This window comes from Chrysemys picta, chromosome 2 (genome assembly GCF_011386835.1).
Source record: "Chrysemys picta bellii isolate R12L10 chromosome 2, ASM1138683v2, whole genome shotgun sequence".
In the NCBI taxonomy this organism is placed as follows: domain Eukaryota; kingdom Metazoa; phylum Chordata; order Testudines; family Emydidae; genus Chrysemys; species Chrysemys picta.
Window position 1 is genome coordinate 42,695,378 of NC_088792.1, and position 17,596 is coordinate 42,712,973.

The 17,596-nt window shown below is 50.5% G+C and overlaps 1 protein-coding gene across 18 annotated transcripts in view; it reads right to left on the bottom strand.

Moving 5' to 3' along the window:
* Nucleotides 1-16,433, bottom strand: part of PTER (phosphotriesterase related) — a 43,406-nt gene extending 26,973 nt beyond the window's left edge. For 2 of the 18 annotated variants that reach the window (XM_065583020.1, XM_065583016.1), the window contains exon 1: nucleotides 13,907-14,101. The gene's annotated coding sequence lies outside the window, so the exon portion shown is untranslated. Of the gene's footprint in view, nucleotides 1-222; nucleotides 322-11,989; nucleotides 12,045-13,906; nucleotides 14,144-14,662; nucleotides 14,830-16,215 lie in introns of those variants that run through there. The other 16 variants (XM_065583021.1, XM_065583015.1, XM_042856711.2 and 13 more) reach the window with 16 other exon arrangements.
* Nucleotides 16,434-17,596: the final 1,163 nt, after the last annotated feature.

Consider the following 17,596-nt stretch of genomic DNA (forward strand, 5'->3'; position numbering starts at 1 on the left):
CAAATACTTATGGAGCTCTTACCAGCAAAGTATGTTGACAGAGCTTCACAATGGTATGCAATAATGGTCCCACTGCCTAGTGCAGCAGTGTGACAGCTCTACATGATTCTCTCTCGCTACAGAGAAATTCCTACTCTACATGATTTACACTGGAAAGGTTCACCATACATTTAAAAAAAGACTTCATGGTCATATGGCCAGAGCTAGTGGATTGTTTCTGACCTGATTCACCATGGTCACATCAGGCATGTGGATTCCATTTCCGTTCGCAAGACCCGCTTCTGCTCCAACAAGAAATCAGCCAACGGATAAATTGAGAGGCTAGATGGGGATAGAGGATATTTACTAATGTAATTACGAAACTACCTTTTAAAAAAACTGCCTCCCAGTCACCCACCCTTGATTATTATTATAGACCAGGGGAATTACAGACCAGTCATCTTAACTTCTGTACACGGAAAGATAATGACGTAAATAATTAAGTAATCAACTTGCAAACACCTAGAAGAAAATAAGGTGATAAGTAATAGTCAGCATGGATTTGTCAAGAAGAAATTGTGCCAAAACAACCTAATAACTTTCTTTGAGAGGGTAACAAACTTGAGGATGGGGGGAAACAGTAGATTGGTATATCTTGACCTTAATAAGGCTTCTCATAACCTTCTCATCAGCGGCGTATTATCACCTAGGCCAACAAGGCCTAGGCCTAGAGCGGCAAATTTGCTCTTGCCCCCTCCCCAACTCCGCCCCTTCCCCAAATCCCCGGCCCGCCTCCTCCCCCAGGCACGTTGCACTTCCCTCCTTCCACCTCCCTCCCAGGCTTGCCACGCTGGGAGGGAGGGAGAAGTGAGTTGCAGCGCGCTCAGAGGAGGCGGAGCAGAGGTGAGCTAGGACCCACAGGCGCAGGGAGTAATGGGGGGCCGGGAACCACTCCCCAGCCCACCCCAGATCACCTCTGCTCCACCGCCGCCGCCATCCCACAAGCACGCCGCAACTTCCCTTCTCCCTCCTCCCTCCCAGACTTGCCGCATGAAAGCGCTGGGAGGGAGGGAGGAGAAGCGAGAAGCGGCACGTTCGGGGGATAGCGGAGGTGAGCTGGGACCGGCGGGCACGGGGAGTAACTCTTGGGGGGGCAGGGAACCACTTCCTGCCCCAACTCACCCCTGCTCCACTGCCGCCATCCCCCAAGCGCACCACAACTCCCCTTCTCCCCCCTCCCGCCCCGGCTTGCCGCGGGGGAGTGGAGGTGAGCTGGCGGGGGGGGGGGGGAGGGGCGGCAATTTTTTGACGGCCTGGGGCGGCAAATTTATTAATCTGCCCCTGCTTCTCATAAAGAAACTAGGGAAATATTACCTAGATAGAGCTAGTATAGGGTGGGTGCATAACTGGATGGAAAACCATTCTCAGAGAGTTGTTAACAGTGGTTCAGTCAAGTGGGGTCCCACAAGGATCCGTTCTGGGTCCAGTTCTGTTCAATATCTTCATCAGTGATGTAGATACTGGCATAGAAAGTACACTTATAAAGTTTGTGGACGATACCAAGCTGGGAGGGGTTGCAAGCTCCTAGAGGATAGGATTAAAATTCAAAATGACCTGGACAAACTGGAGAAATGATCTGAAGTAAATAGGAAGAAATTCAATAATGAAAAATGCAAAATATTCCACTTAGGAAGGAACAATCAGTTGCACACATACAAAATGGGAAATGACTGCCTAGGGCCTGGTCTACACTAGCAGGTTATGTCGAATTTAGCAGCGCTAAATCGAATTAACTCTGCACCCGTCCACACAACAAAGCTATTTAGTTCGACATAGAGGTCTCCTAAATTCGACTTCTGTACTCCTCCCCAACGAGGGGAGTAGCGCTAAATTCGACATGGCCATGTCGAATTAGGGTAGGTGTGGATGGAAATCGACGCTAATAGCTCCGGGAGCTATCCCACAGTGCACCACTCTGTTGACGCTCTGACCAGCCCTCAGGAAAAGCCCCGGGAAAATTTGAATTCCTTTTCCTGTCTGGGCTGTTTGAATCTCATTTCCTGTTTGGACATCGTGGCGAGCTCAGCAGCACTGGCAACGATGCAGAGCTCTCCAGCAGAGATGGCCATGCAATCTCAGAATAGAAAGAGGGCCCCGGCATGGACTGATCGGGAAGTCTTGGATCTGATCGCTGTGTGGGGTGATGAGTCCGTGCTTTCAGAGCTGCGATCGAAAAGACGGAATGCAAAGATCTACGAGAAGATCTCCAAAGCAAAGACAGAGAGAGGATACAGCCGGGATGCAACGCAGTGCCGCGTGAAAATCAAGGAGCTGAGACAAGGCTACCAGAAGACCAAAGAGGCAAACGGACGCTCCGGATCCCAGCCGCAGACATGCCGTTTCTACGAGGCACTGCATTCCATCCTAGGTGCGGCCGCCACCACTACCCCACCACTGACCGTGGACTCTGAGGATGGGATATGAGCAACAAGGGTGATGTCGTGGTTGGAGTCTGCTATAGACCACCAGACCAGGGGGATGAGGTGGACGAGGCTTTCTTCCGGCAACTAGCAGAAGTTGCTAGATCGCAGGCCCTGGTTCTCATGGGAGACTTTAATCACCCTGATATCTGCTGGGAGAGCAATACAGCGGTGCACAGGCAATCCAGGAAATTTTTGGATAGTGTAGGGGACAATTTCCTGGTGCAAGTGCTGGAGGAACCAACTAGGGGCAAAGCTTTTCTTGACCTGCTACTCACAAACAGGGAAGAACTAGTAGGGGAAGTAAAAGTGGATGGGAACCTGGGAGGCAGTGACCATGAGATGGTCGAGTTCAGGATCCTGACACAAGGAAGAAAGGAGAGCAGCAGAATACGGACCCTGGACTTCAGAAAAGCAGACTTTGACTCCCTCAGGGAACAGATGGGCAGGATCCCCTGGGAGAACAACATGAAGGGCAAAGGGGTCCAGGAGAGCTGGCTGTATTTTAAAGAATCCTTATTGAGGTTGCAGGAACAAACCATCCCGATGTGTAGAAAGAATAGTAAATATGGCAGGCGACCAGCTTGGCTAAACAGTGAAATCATTGCTGATCTTAAACGCAAAAAAGAAGCTTACAAGAAGTGGAAGATTGGACAAATGACCAGGGAGGAGTATAAAAATATTGCTCAGGCGTGCAGGAGTGAAATCAGGAAGGCCAAATCACACTTGGAGTTGCAGTTAGCAAGAGATGTTAAGAGTAACAAGAAGGGTTTCTTCAGGTATGTTAACAACAAGAGGAAGGTCAAGGGAAGTGTGGGCCCCTTACTGAATGAGGGAGGCAACCTAGTGACCGAGGATGTGGAAAAAGCTAATGTACTCAATGATTTTTTTGCCTCTGTCTTCACGCACAAGGTCAGCTCCCAGATTGCTGCACTTGGCAGTACAGCATGGGGAGAAGGTGACCAACCCTCTGTGGAGAAAGAAGTGGTTCGGGACTATTTAGAAAAACTGGACGTGCACAAGTCCATGGGGCCGGATGCGCTGCATCCGAGGGTGGTAAAGGAGTTGGCGGGTGAGATTGCAGAGCCATTAGCCATTATTTTTGAAAACTCCTGGCGATCGGGGGAGGTCCCAGATGACTGGAAAAAGGCTAATGTAGTGCCCATCTTTAAAAAAGGGAAGAAGGAGGATCCGGGGAACTACAGGCCAGTCAGCCTCACCTCAGTCCCTGGAAAAATCATGGAGCAGGTCCTCAAGGAATCAATTATGAAACATTTAGAGGAGAGGAAAGTGATCAGGAACAGTCAGCATGGATTCACAAAGGGGAAGTCGTGCCTGACTAACCTAATTGCCTTCTATGATGAGATAACTGGCTCTGTGGATGAGGGGAAAGCAGTGGATGTGTTATTCCTTGACTTTAGCAAAGCTTTTGATACGGTCTCCCACAGTATTCTTGCCGCCAAGTTAAAGAAGTATGGGCTGGATGAATGGACTGTAAGGTGGATAGAAAGCTGGCTAGATCGTCGGGCTCAATGGGTAGTGATCAATGGCTCCATGTCTAGTTGGCAGCCGGTTTCGAGCGGAGTGCCCCAAGGGTCGGTCCTGGGGCCGGTTTTGTTTAATACCTTTATTAATGATCTGGAGGATGGTGTGGACTGCACTCTCAGCAAGTTTGCAGATGACACTAAACTAGGAGGTGTGGTAGATACACTAGAGGGTAGGGATCGGATACAGAGGGACCTAGACAAATTAGAAGATTGGGCCGAAAAAAACCTGATGAGGTTCAACAAGGACAAGTGCAGAGTCCTGCACTTAGGACGGCAGAATCCCATGCACTGCTACAGACTAGGGACCGAATGGCTAGGTAGCAGTTCTGCAGAAAAGGACCTAGGGGTCACAGTGGACGAGAAGCTGGATATGAGTCAACAGTGTGCTCTTGTTGCCAAGAAGGCTAACGGCATTTTGGGCTGTATAAGTAGGGGCATTGCCAGCAGATTGAGGGACGTGATCGTTCCCCTTTATTCGACATTGGTGAGGCCTCATCTGGAATACTGTGTCCAGTTTTGGGCCCCACACTACAAGAAGGATGTGGAAAAATTGGAAAAAGTCCAGCGGAGGGCAACAAAAATGATTAGGGGTCTGGAGCACATGACTTATGAGGAGAGGCTGAGGGAACTGGGATTGTTTAGTCTCCAGAAGAGAAGAATGAGGGGGGATTTGATAGCAGCCTTCAACTACCTGAAGGGGGGTTCCAAAGAGGATGGAGCTCGGCTGTTCTCAGTGGTGGCAGATGACAGAACAAGGAGCAATGGTCTCAAGTTGCAGTGGGGGAGGTCCAGGTTGGATATGAGGAAAAACTATTTCACTAGGAGGGTGGTGAAACACTGGAATGCGTTACCTAGGGAGGTGGTGGAGTCTCCTTCCTTGGAGGTTTTTAAGGCCCGGCTTGACAAAGCCCTGGCTGGGATGATTTAGCTGGGAATTGGTCCTGCTTTGAGCAGGGGGTTGGACTAGATGACCTCTTGAGGTCCCTTCCAACTCTGATATTCTATGATTCTATGATATTGTCCACGCCCGCTTCCTCTGAGATGGTAGTGGACGGGGAAGAAGAGGAAGGAGATGAGGAGGACGAGGCAGTCGACAGCGCTCACAACGCTGATTTCCCAGACAGCCAGGATCTCTTCATCACCCTCACAGAGATCCCGTACCAACCCCAGGCGTTAACCCGGACCCAGAATCAGGGGAAGGATCAGCCGGTAAGTGGTTTAAACTTGTAAACATTTATTTATAAAAGAATATAAATATTAACTGTGGCTTTTTCATGATTAGATTGTCCTAGGCACTTAAAGTTCTAGTCTTTGGCAGTGCAACTGCTGCAAAAAAATCTAACAAGGTCCAGTAAATCTTGATTGGTTTGCCCTAGGCGCTGTACTGTTTAGCCCTTGCCAGTGCAGCTACAGTAAAATTCGGTCAATATATCCGGGGATAGAGCAGAAATCCTCATGGGACATCTCCATGAAGCTCTCCTGGAGGTAATTGGAAAGCCTTTGCATGAGGTTCCTTGGGAGAGCGGCCTTGTTGTGTCCTCCGTAGTAGGAAACGTTTCCGCGGCAGGCTACCATCAAGTACTCCGGGATCATTGCCTTGCACAGCATGGCGGCATATGGCCCTGGTCTTTGGAGGCTTTCCCGAAGCACGCGTTCTTTCTCGCTGTCAGAAATACGCATCAGAGTGATGTCGCTCATGGTCATCTGCTTTGAATTAGGGCAATGTTAGTATTGGGATTGCTTCCCTGTTCCTTTACAGAACTGTAACCGCCAGTTTACAGCCATGCGGTGGAGGCGGGAGAGGGGCAGCATAGAGGGATCTTTCCCGGGGACAGCCGCGAGGGGGTGGGACAGGGGCAGAGTTCATGCTTGCCGGATTGCTGGCAGCAGGAACTGACCAACGCTAGGAGCATTGCTTTGAACGTGAAAGTAGGGCAGTGCTATTATGAAAGTTTTAAGCTGCCACAAGTCTACGGCTTACCATGTCAGCCCGCTACCCAAATTCTGCTGTGCTGTTCCGATTCTGTGATCTGCACTGCAGGACCCCAGGGACTGAATGTGAAGGCCGAAAATTCGACCTTGTCCTGAGTGCGCATGTGATAGGTGCTGTGAATGGTCTTTTTCACAGAGAAAGACTATTTTCTTTGTTCACCCAAAAATTTATCTTTCTGAGGAATTCACTCCCTTTTTCCCATACCACAGCTGTGGCTGTCTCCCGACCTACCCTGTCATCAGACTCCCAGAGGCTATCGCAGATTAGGCGTAGACGTAAAAGGACATGGGACGACATGTTCTCAGAACTTATGGGCTGCTCCCGAGCCGAGGCAACCCTGCAGAGTCAGTGGAGGGAGAACATGTCCCAATACCAGCGAGCACACAGCGAACGGGAGGAGAGGTGGCGGCAGGAAGACCAGCAGGCGACTCAAACACTGCTTGGACTAATGAGGGAGCAAACGGACACGCTCCGGCGCCTTGTGGATGTTCTGCAGGACCGGAGGCAGGAGGACAGAGCCCCGCTGCAGTCTATGTGTAACCACCGTCCCCCGCCACAAAGTCCCATACCCCCCTCACCGAAAGTACCAAGAAGGAGGGGCTGCAGAGCCCGTGAAAACTGTCACTCTACCCCTGCAGACTGCTCAAGTGGCAGGAGGCTGTCATTCCCCAAAATTTGATAAGTCCTTTCCTTCCCGCATCACCCAATCCCCCATCCCAGTTTCATCCCCTAACTGTCCATTTGCTAATAAAAAATATGTTTCTGTTAATTGCTGTTTCCATCATGTTTTTTTTAGATGACAGTCTGTTTTAAGGGGGGGAAAGGTGGTTGGTACAGATACAGGGGCAGGTTCAGCAGCAGGTCACACACACAGTGCAGTCACTAGGCACCCTGGTCAGTCTGGGAGGTGGTTTTCATTGTCTGTTGGGGGCGGGGGGCTATGAGATTTTTTGGCGGTGGGAGGGCGGTTACAGATCTTATGCAGCGGTCCTTATCCTGGATCACAGAGCCACGCAGCAGGGAATCTGTAACCGTCCTCCCCCGCCACAAAGTCACATAGCCCCCACACACAGAGTCCCGAACAGGAGGGGTGGCAGGCTCCACTCAAACAATCAGTCCGCCAGTGCGGACCACTGTAGAAGCAGGAGCCTGGCATTCCTCGAGTTTAGAAGCGTCCTTTGCATGAGTACACTACACCCACTCCCCACCACAGTCTGCGTCCCAGTTTCAACACTTTCCCGCGAAAACAGTAATAAATAAAACGTTGTTCATTAACAAATTATCAGTTATTTTATTTTTAAATGTGGGTTGTAAGGGGGTGAACGGGGTATGAAACTGGAGAGGATTGTGAACAGTCACTGGGTAAAGAAACGGGGGCAGGTTCAGCTTCTCTGTAAACCAACAAAATTGTCAGAGGTTACCCTGCTCACTCAGGAACCTAGCTTTCAAAACCTCCCAGATGCACAGCGCGTCCCGCTGGGCTCTTCTAATCGCACGGCTGTCTGGCTGGGCGTAATCAGCAGCCAGGCAATTTGCCTCAACCTCCCACCCCGCCATAAAGGTTTCCCCCTTGCTCTCACAGAGATTGTGGAGCACACAGCAAGCTGCAATAACAATGGGGATATTGATTTCGCTGAGATCGGAGCGAGTCAATAAGCTTCTCCATCTCCCCTTGAGACGTCCAAAAGCACACTCCACCACCATTCTGCACTTGCTCAGACGGTAGTTGAAGAGTTCCTTTTCACTGTCCAGGGTGCCTGTATAGGGCTTCATGAGCCAGGGCATTAGCGGGTAGGCTGGGTCCCCGAGGATCACTATAGGCATCTCGACAGTTATTTTGTGGTCCGGGAAGTAAGTACCATCCTGCAGCCGTCTAAACAGACCAGAGTTCCTGAAAACACGAGCGTCATGAACCTTGCCCGGCCATCCGACGTAGATGTTGGTAAAACGTCCCCTGTGGTCCACCAGTGCTTGCAGCACCATGGAAAAGTAGCCCTTTCGATTAATGTACTGGCTGGCCTGGTGGTCCGGTCCCAGGATAGGGATGTGAGTTCCATCTATGGCCCCACCGCAGTTTGGGAATCCCATCGCTGCGAAGCCATCTATGATCGCCTCCACGTTTCCCAGGGTCACTACCTTTGACAGCAGTACATCAACGATTGCCTTGGCTACTTGCATCACAACCACCCCCACGGTAGATTTGCCCACGCCAAAGTGGTTCGCGACTGACCGGTAGCTGTCTGGCGTGGCAAGTTTCCAGAGGGCTATGGCCACTCGCTTCTGGACAGTCAGGGCTGCTCGCATCCGGGTGTCATTGCGCTTCAGGGCAGGGGACAGCAACTCACAAAGTTCAAGGAAAGTTCCCTTCAGCATGCGAAAGTTTCTCAGCCACTGGGATTCATCCCAGACTTGCAGCACTATGCGGTCCCACCAGTCAGTGCTTGTTTCACGTGCCCAGAATCGCCGTTCCACGGCATCAACATGACCCATTGCCACCATGATGTCCACGGCGCGGGGTCCCGTGCTTTGTGACAGGTCTGTGCCACTCTCAGACTTCATGTCCTCATCGCGCTGCCGTAGCCTCCTCGCCCGATTTCTGAACATCTGCCTCTGGAAAAGGTGGCTGATAAGGTGCGAGGTGTTGACAACGGCCATAACTGCAGCGATGGTCACAGCGGGCTCCATGCTCGCAGTGCTGTGGCATCCGCGATGTCACTCAGCAGAAAAGTGCGCGAACTGATTGCCCGCCGGCGCTTTCAGGGAGGGAGGGCGGTAGTGATGGTTGGATGACGACAGTTACCCAAAACCACCCTCAACACATTTTTTTCCCCAGCAGGCATTGGGGGCTCGACCCAGAATTCCAATGGGCAGCGGGGACTGCAGGAACTGTGGGATAGCTGCCCACAGTGCACTGCTTCCAATGTCGACGCTTGCCCCTTTAGTGTGGACTCACAAAGTCGAATTACTGTCCTTAGTGTGGATACACACGTTTGACTTTGTAATATCGATTCCACATATTCGATTTAAGTACAATCGAACTACTCTCGTAGTGTAGACATACCCTAGGAGTGAGTACTGCGGAAAGGGATCTGGAGGTCATAGTGAATCACAAGCAAAATATGAGTCAACAATGTAACACTGTTGCAAAAAAAGCAAACATCATTCAGGGATATATTATCAGGAGTGTTGTAAGCAAGACATGAGAAGTAATTTTTCTGCTCTACTCTGCGCTGATTAGGCCTCAACTGGAGTACTGTGTCCAGTTCTGGGTGCCACATTTCAGGAAAGACGTGGACAAACTGGAGAAAGTCCAGAGAAGAGCAACAAAAATTATTAAAGGTCTAGAAAACATGACCTACGAGGGAAGATAGAAAAAATTGGGTTTGTTTAGTCTGGAGAAGAGAAGACTGAGAGGGGACATGATAACAGTTTTCAAGTACATCAAAGGCTGTTAAAAGGAGGAGGGAGAAAAATTGAGGCTAGGACAAGAAGCAATGGGCTTAAATTGCAGCAACGGCAGTTTAGGTTGAACATTAGGAAAAACTTCCTAACTATCAGGGCAGTTAAGCACTGGAATAAATTGCCTAGGGAGGTTGTGGAATCTCCATTATTGGAGATTTTTAAGAGCAGATTAGAGAAATGCCTGTCAGGGATGGTCTAGCTAATTCTTAGTCCTGCCATGAGAGCAGGGGACTGGACTAGATGACCTCTCAAGATCCCTTCCAGTCCTACCATTCTATGATTATTCACTTTCTTATACCCTATTCCTGTAAGCTGTTTCACATGAGGAGGCCCTGTGTCTGTGCATAGCTCCATTGCTGTCAATAGGGATCCACACAGGTGCAGAGGTTCACCAACATGGAACAGTTTGCCAGATCTGGGCCTTAGGTTTTAAGCTTTTTCTGAGAAAGGATTACATCTACCTTCCCACGCTTGTACAATGCCCTGGTACTGGTTCCGTAATTTTGATTGGTGCACCAGGAATATAAATAGTACTAATAATAACAACAACTAATAATACCACTGCTTCTAAACAACAAGAGGCTGGCCTGATCAGGCTGCCAGCTGCTTTCCCATGTCTTCAGGCCTCTTTCCAGTTATTGTTGAATCCCTGATCCATCAGTATTCATGCAAGAACTGGCCAAGGAAACTTACTATTACTCCTTAGTTTCATATCACCGGATGTTACTGCATTTTGCTTGGACACCCAAACTCCAGGATGGAAAAGGAAAGCAGTACAGAAGAACTGTGGTGGCCAAAAGTTTGAGACAGGAAGAAAATGGGGGGGCGGGAGGAAGGTAAGTTAAGAATTGAGCATCTCTCGACACAGGCAAGTATTTTTCCAAGAGTACAGTAGCACAACCTCTGTGTCCTAGGCAGTGTTAATTTTCTGTGACAGACTAAGGTTCTTTAGAACCTCTTGCTCTCCAGGCCTACCTGAATAACATGTAGCCACCTCTTTCAGTAAGGGAAGATTACAGCTGTCAAGATCTACACCAGAGTTTTAATTGATAGTGGAGAGTTTTCAGCTTCCCATCTGTCATAGGGTGTATAGACCATGGCAAGAAAACGTTAACTGCCTTTCATTTTAGAATACTGCCTCAGCTGTCTCTAGTCCAACTTTTCTCAAATGCGGCCACTGCTTGCGGCCAAAGCCTCCTGGGATGTTATGGGGGGTGGAAGGGAGGGGCAAAGTAGCAGCCCCTCCCTGTTGCTCCTGGATGCACTGCCTTGGTGTTGATTGCGGAGGCCACCAGCAGTGGTTGGGCCCTGCTCCCCCTGTGGAGACACCTGGGGCACAATGCTCGAGAACCAGGCAACCAGTGAGTTTCCCAAGTTCCCAGAGGTGGTGGGGTTCAGGCTTTGGACTTCAGCCCTGAGGTAGCGCAGCAGCAAGGCAACAGACTCTGGCCACAGGGTTTCAGGCTCCAGCCCCCCACCCACCCCCATTGCCCTTGGCTCCCGCTGCCTCCCTCGATCCCCCATCCACGGCTTAATTTGTCCCCAGGCTTGACAGGGCTGAGTAGATCTGCTATGAAAAGCAATACTTGTATGCTTGTTAATATTACTTTTCACAACAGACTTATTAGCTAGCAATAAATAAATTACAATAATTTGGACATGTATATGTACATATTTATTTGTTTTTCCTAAAGCTAATTAAGTATTGTAGGAAGAAGTGTGAGAGTGGCCACCAGCAAGAGTTGGTGGCCGCACTCTGAGGCCACCAAAAAATTTGTCCTGAGAACCCCTGAGTCACTGCAGAGATAGTCAGAAGAGAACAGAAACAGCTGGGGAAATTGAAAGGACCCTCTCCTTATACTTCCATATAAGGGATCAGATTCTGAAAAAGCAGAAGTAGGAAGTCACAATTCCTTATAAGTCCTCAGCAGGGCTGAGACCAGGAAACAGCTTGGTTCTTTGGTTCACTTTCTCCAGAGAAATTGGCTGAGAAATGCCACCCTATGGGCTAGTCTACACTACGGGGGGGATCGATCTAAGTTACGCAACTTCAGCTATGTGAATAATGTAGCTAAAGTTGATGTACTTAGATCTACTTACCGCAGTGTCTTCACTATGGTGTGTCGATGGGAGACACTCTCCCGTCGATTCCCCTTGGCTTCTTGTCGAGGTGGAGTACCGAAGGTGCCGCTAGAGTGATCAGTGGTCTTAGCGGTCAATTTATCGCGTCTATACTAGACACGATAAATCAACTCCCGCTGGATCGATCACAGCCCATCGATCCGGCCGGTAGTGTAGACAAGCTCTATGTATTAAACTCCCAATGAGAGTGAAATGTGGGAGTAGCATTAGGAGTGATTTTCACATGCTTATCTCTTGAGATTTGGCTGAGCTTGAAACTATGAGCAAGGAAAAGTGGGGAAACTTTTCCCCCCTCTGTTTAATCCTAAAGAGGTGGGACTCTGTCAGACCCCAACATCTGGGATCAACTGATAAAACCTGCCCCTCTTAGACTACAAAATACCTACCTTGTGTTCTGACTGGTATTTGATCTTGCTCTATTGTATGGATACCATCTTAGTCCTAAATCAAAGGAGAAAAAATACTCATGCGGTCTGGAGACACCAATCCCCTTATAGTACACTACTCACTCAGTATTCTGTACCTCCAGTGTACTCTGGTTTTAGGTACCTTATAAGCAAGTGTCTCAACAGGTCTGGAAATTGATTGCTTTTTAAGAATGAAGGAAGCAGTAATGCTAATTTCTGTTGCATTGGGCACTAAATTTTGTTATAAATTAGCACTAGTCACCTTTATGAAATGTAATTAAGCATCTGAATGCCATTGTTGCCATCTCTGATTATAACAACAAAAGTGAATATGACAATGGTGACACTAGGGAGAACATTATGCCTGTTTAAATCCCCAAATGCAAGAGAGGCGTTAATAATAATAACTGACATTTATGTAGTGTCTTTAATTCCATGATCCCAAAGTACCTGACAGAATAATACGAAAATGCATATTACAGGGATCACTTCATCCATCACTCAAATACAACCACCCCACAGGCAGAAGGCTGCAACCTTTTAACACCACAGAACAGATGAGGACAGAAAATGAAGTATGCCATATGTAACAAACTACTGGGGTAACTTTAGATAGGCAGAATACAATTGTCCAACAGAAATTCAGCCAAAGCTAAGATCCCTCCTCTTGCAAGAGGTGCCATGAGAATCTTTAATGACCACAAATAGCCAGAACTTTGCTTCTATCCAAAAGATGATATTTTCAACAGCAGACTGCCCCAAAACCATGCTGGAATATTCACTTAGTTAGCCCTAATAAAAGAGGAAGAACACTACTTCCCATAACACCTAAGGTTTCCTTTAAGAGCTTGGATTCATGTACCAGCTAGGCCCAGCCCTCCTTACCTGAGTTCCCCACTGAGATGGCTTACTTACCTATGTTGATAGCCATGCATGTCAATAAGGGTCGCACATTATAATGTGGCCATTACCGATCACCTCCACTGCAGAGTCCTTGGGACTCTGAAGAACTGTCTTCTGCTTCCAAAGAAACCTTCTATAGGAAAGTTGGGAGATCCCCTAAACACTGTGGGAAACTGGGAGCTACCAGATGCTACACTATCCATTTAATGGTCTAGACACACTCTTATCGCGATATTGAGATTTTTTTTTTTAATTCCAGACTATTTAATGGGACCCACAGAGCTTTCACCTCTGCTCCTTGGCTTGCCATCTCCACATGGGAGTCACAGCAGGAATAATAATCCAGATCTTTGTATGCTGACTGTAATTTAACTGCATAATGGCCTTGCAAACCTGATGACATTAGCAGTGGTGCCTTGCCCAGGTTATCAACCAGACTACTGCTTGACCTGGAAGTCTAGGGGTACGTCTATACTTACCCGCTGGTTCGGCGGCAAGCAATCGATCTTCTGGGATCGATTTATCGCGTCTTGTCTAGACACGATAAATCGATCCCAGAAGTGCTCGACGTCAACGCCGGTAATCCTGCTCCGCGAGAGGAGTAGGCGGAGTCAACGGGGGAGCCTGCCTACCGCGTGTGGACCCGCGGTAAGTACCTTTAAGTTCGAACTAATATACTTCGACTTCAGCTACGTTATTCACGTAGCTGAAGTTGCGTATCTTAGTTCGAACTGGGGGCTTAGTGAAACTATCTGCTTCTCTGTGCCAAAGTTGAATACCTACTAGAGAGGGGGCATTCCTTCCTGATGCTTAGCTGGCCAGTTCTGCATGAGTAGCAGAGTAGCAAACCCTAAGGACAGTGAGTCACTTTGATCACACAGTGCAGCAATTCCCTCTGATTGGTTTCACAATAATTCAACCACCATTTCTCATTCTGTCACAACACTGCTACCACCCCATTGTCATTGATTTCCTGGGCAGAGAGGTACTCACATATGCCAACTCCCGGGTTGCAGTTAGTACCCTTTTCAGTTCCTCAAACACCTATGTACTCCACTCTCCAACAGAGCTGCGTCTCTCCTGGCCAATTAGTTTTGGTTTGTGTGTTTGGCTTCTACTGCTCCAGTCATTTCCAATCCTTCTGTGTACTCCCAGCATGGTTCACTAATTCCCTTAAATGGCTTGTTTCTTAACACGTAGGGTTACCATATTCAAACATTTAAAAAAGAGGACACTCCACGGGGCCCCGGCCCCGCCCCTGCCCCAACTCCGCCCCTGGCCCTGCCCCAACTCCGCCCCTTCTCCAAAGTCCCTGCCCCAACTCTGCCCCCTCCTCTGAGCACCCCGCATTCCCCCTCCTCCCTCCCGCTCTGATCTTGGTTGGGGGTTGCTAAGTGCTTCCCTGCTCCCCACTCGCCCTGCAGTCCTTGCACCCCCCCCGCCTGCCCTGCACCCCCCTGCCCCTGCAGCCTCTATGCCCCTGCCTGCCCTGCTCCTCCTCACCCTGCAGCCTCTGCGCCCCCCGCCTGCCCTGTCCCTGCAGCTTCTATGCCCCTGCCTGCCCTGCTCCTCCTTGCCCTGCAGCCTCTGTGCCCCCTGCTCCCCACTCACCCTGCAGCCCCTGCACCCCCCCGCCCCTGCAGCCTCTGCACCCCCTGCCTGCCCTGTCCCTGCAGCCTCTATGCCCCTGCCTGCCCTGCTCCTCCTCGCCCTGCAGCCTCTGCACCCCCCCCCGCCTGCCCTGCTCACCTGGCAGAGGGAGAGCTGCGGGCTCCACGTGGACTCAAACACTGTTCTGTGCTGCTCTGCGGGGGAGGAGGGAGCAGGGGAGGGGGAGGGTCTCTAGCTGCTAGAGGCCCCAGTGGCTGCGAGCGGCTTTCAATCAGGCCCCGCCATCCAATCAGCCGAGCCACACTCTGCATGAGGGGAAGGGGGAAATTCTGGACATTTCTACTTGATTAGAAATCCCCCCCGGACGGCCATTTAACGCTGAAAAAGCCGGACATGTCCGGGAAAACCCGGACGGATTGTAACCCTATTAGCACGTCAAAGTCCAACTGGCACGCACCTTCTTATGCCAGAACGAGAGGTATTTCCCGTTATCCTATCAGACATGCCCGGTCCTTCTGTGTCCTCCTTAGGCCTGGTCTACACTGGAGGGGGGAGGGGGGGAAATCAACCTAAGATAACGCAACTTCAGCTACGAGAATAGCGTAGCTGAAGTCGACGTATCTTAGTTCGACTTACCTCCCGTCCTCATGGCGCGGGATCGACGGCCGCCAATCCCCTGTCGACTCTGCTTCTGCCTCTCGTCGCAGTGGAGTTCCGGAGTTGACGGCAGAGCGATCAGGGATCGATTTATCGCGTCTACACTACACTAGACGCGATAAATTGATCCCCAATAGATCAATCACTACCTGCCGATCCAGTGGGTAGTGAAGACGTACCCTTAGCTTCCTCCCCACAGTTAGAGGGATATACACATTAATAAACTTCATGCAGGGAACCGTTACTCTGCAGGCTGTGGTCCAAGCACAGGAGTGGGATCTCGGTGTACGTCCAGATCCGGATCGGCAGGTAGTGATCGATCTAACGCACTCCCGTCGACTCCGGAACTCCACCAGGGCGAGCGGCGGTAGCACAGTTGACAGGGGAGACGCGGCCATCGATCCCGCGCCGCAAGGACGGGAGGTAAGTCGAAATAAGATATGTCGACTTCAGCTACACTATTCCTGTAGCTGAAGTTGCGTAACTTATAGTGACCCCCCCCGCCCCCAGTGTAGACCAGGCGTGACACGCGGTCTAACGGGAAATACCTCTCGTTCTGGCATAAGAAGGTGCGTTCCGTTGGACTCTGACGTGTTAAGAAACAACCCATTTAAAGGAATTAGTGAACCGTGCTGTCCCAGGCCGACCCCCTCGCTGCTCGGCGGGAGGGGCGGGCTGTTCCGACAGCCGCCCCCTGAGCTGGCTGCCGCTGACGGGCGGGCGGCCACGCAGACACCGGGACTTAAAAAACAAAACACAAAACCCGAGCTCAGCCGTCTTCCGACTGGGTGGCGCTGGCCGCCGCAAGGCACCCACGGCCCGACACCGGAACCTGCCCCACGGCTCCTGCCCCACGGCGGACGAAGCTGTCCCGGGCCGACCCCCTCGCTGCCCGGCGGGAGGGGCGGGCTGCTCCGACAGCCGCCCCCCGAGCTGGCTCCCGCTGACGGACGGACGGGCGGCCACGCAGACACCGGGGCCCCCGGGAGCCCTGCTTCCTGGGGGGCGCTCACCCGCCCTCCACCGCCGCTTACCTCAGCGCGGGCTCCTGCGCCAGTCCGCCCGCCGACCTTCTGTTCCGACTTCCCGCCCGGGCGTGGCTTCCCCGTCCGCGCACCCGCCCCTCAGCTGGAGGCCCTGGGCAGGGGCTGCTGCGGAGCAGCCCGGCTGGTGACGGTGGCTGGACAGCCGCCAAGGCCTGGTGTCCCCACCCGCAGCCAGCCACGGGCTCCCCGCCCCCTGCAGGGTGCTCGCACTTCATGTGCCCCGGGCGTAGCAGTAGCGCATGGAGAGCCCACTGCACTGGGTGCCCTGCGCCCTGTAGTGGCACTGCGCTGCCTGGGGCCGCTTCTCTGCCCCTGAATTCAGTGTGCCTGCTGACTGGGCCCTGTGGGCGATGACATTGTGTCTCTGCCTCTTCCTGGTGTGTCACCCAGGGTATGGTGCTACCAACTTTGTGACAATGGATTGCAGCGCCGTGCACGGCACGGGAATCATAGACGTGTAGGTCTGGAAGGGACCTCCAGAGGTTTTCTAGTCTGATCCCCTGTACTCGCGGCAGGACTATGTAATAACTAAACCCTTCCTGGCAGGTGTTTGTCTTAAAAATTTTCAGTGATGGAGTTTCCACAACCTTCCTCTGTAATTTGTGCCAGTGCTTAACTACTCTGACAGGAAGTTTTTTCTAATATGCAACCTAAACCACCCTTCAGAGTAGCAGCCGTGTTAGTCTGTATCCGCAAAAAGAACAGGAGTACTTGTGGCACCTTAGAGACTAACAAATTTATTAGAGCATAAGCTTTCGTGGACTACAGCCCACTTCTTCGGATGCAAAACCACCCTTGCAATTTAAGGCCATTGCTTCTTGTCCTAGCCTCAGAGGTTAATGAAAACAATTTTACTCCTTCCTCCTTGTAACAACCTTTTACGTACTTGAAAACTGTTCTTATGTTCCCCCTTAGGCCTCTCTTTTCTAGACTAAACAGACACAATTTTTTCAATCTTTCCTCATAGGTCACGTTTTCTAGATCTTTAATGGTTTTTGTTGCTCTCCTTTAGAAGGCAAGCCACGGGAGGGACCTTCCAGACAGATGACCTATTGAAATCCCTTCCAGTCCTACAGCTATGTGATTCTATGATGTGGCGCTTGCTTCATAGATAACTTTCCTTAATTTTCACCTTTTCTGAAAGGTAATGAAGAAGTATATGGGGGAGGGAATGCCCAGAAGGAGATGTTTTAAGGACATGGCTGGGAACAAGAGCTGGGCAGAGTTAGTAGAGAAAAAGAAAGGCTAGTCGTTGAATGATTTTTGAGAAAAAAAATACAGAGAATAGGGCTGGTGCATAGTAATATCTGTCAAGAATCAGGAGGTAGCCATGTTAATCTGTATCCACAAAAACAGCAAGGAGTCCAGT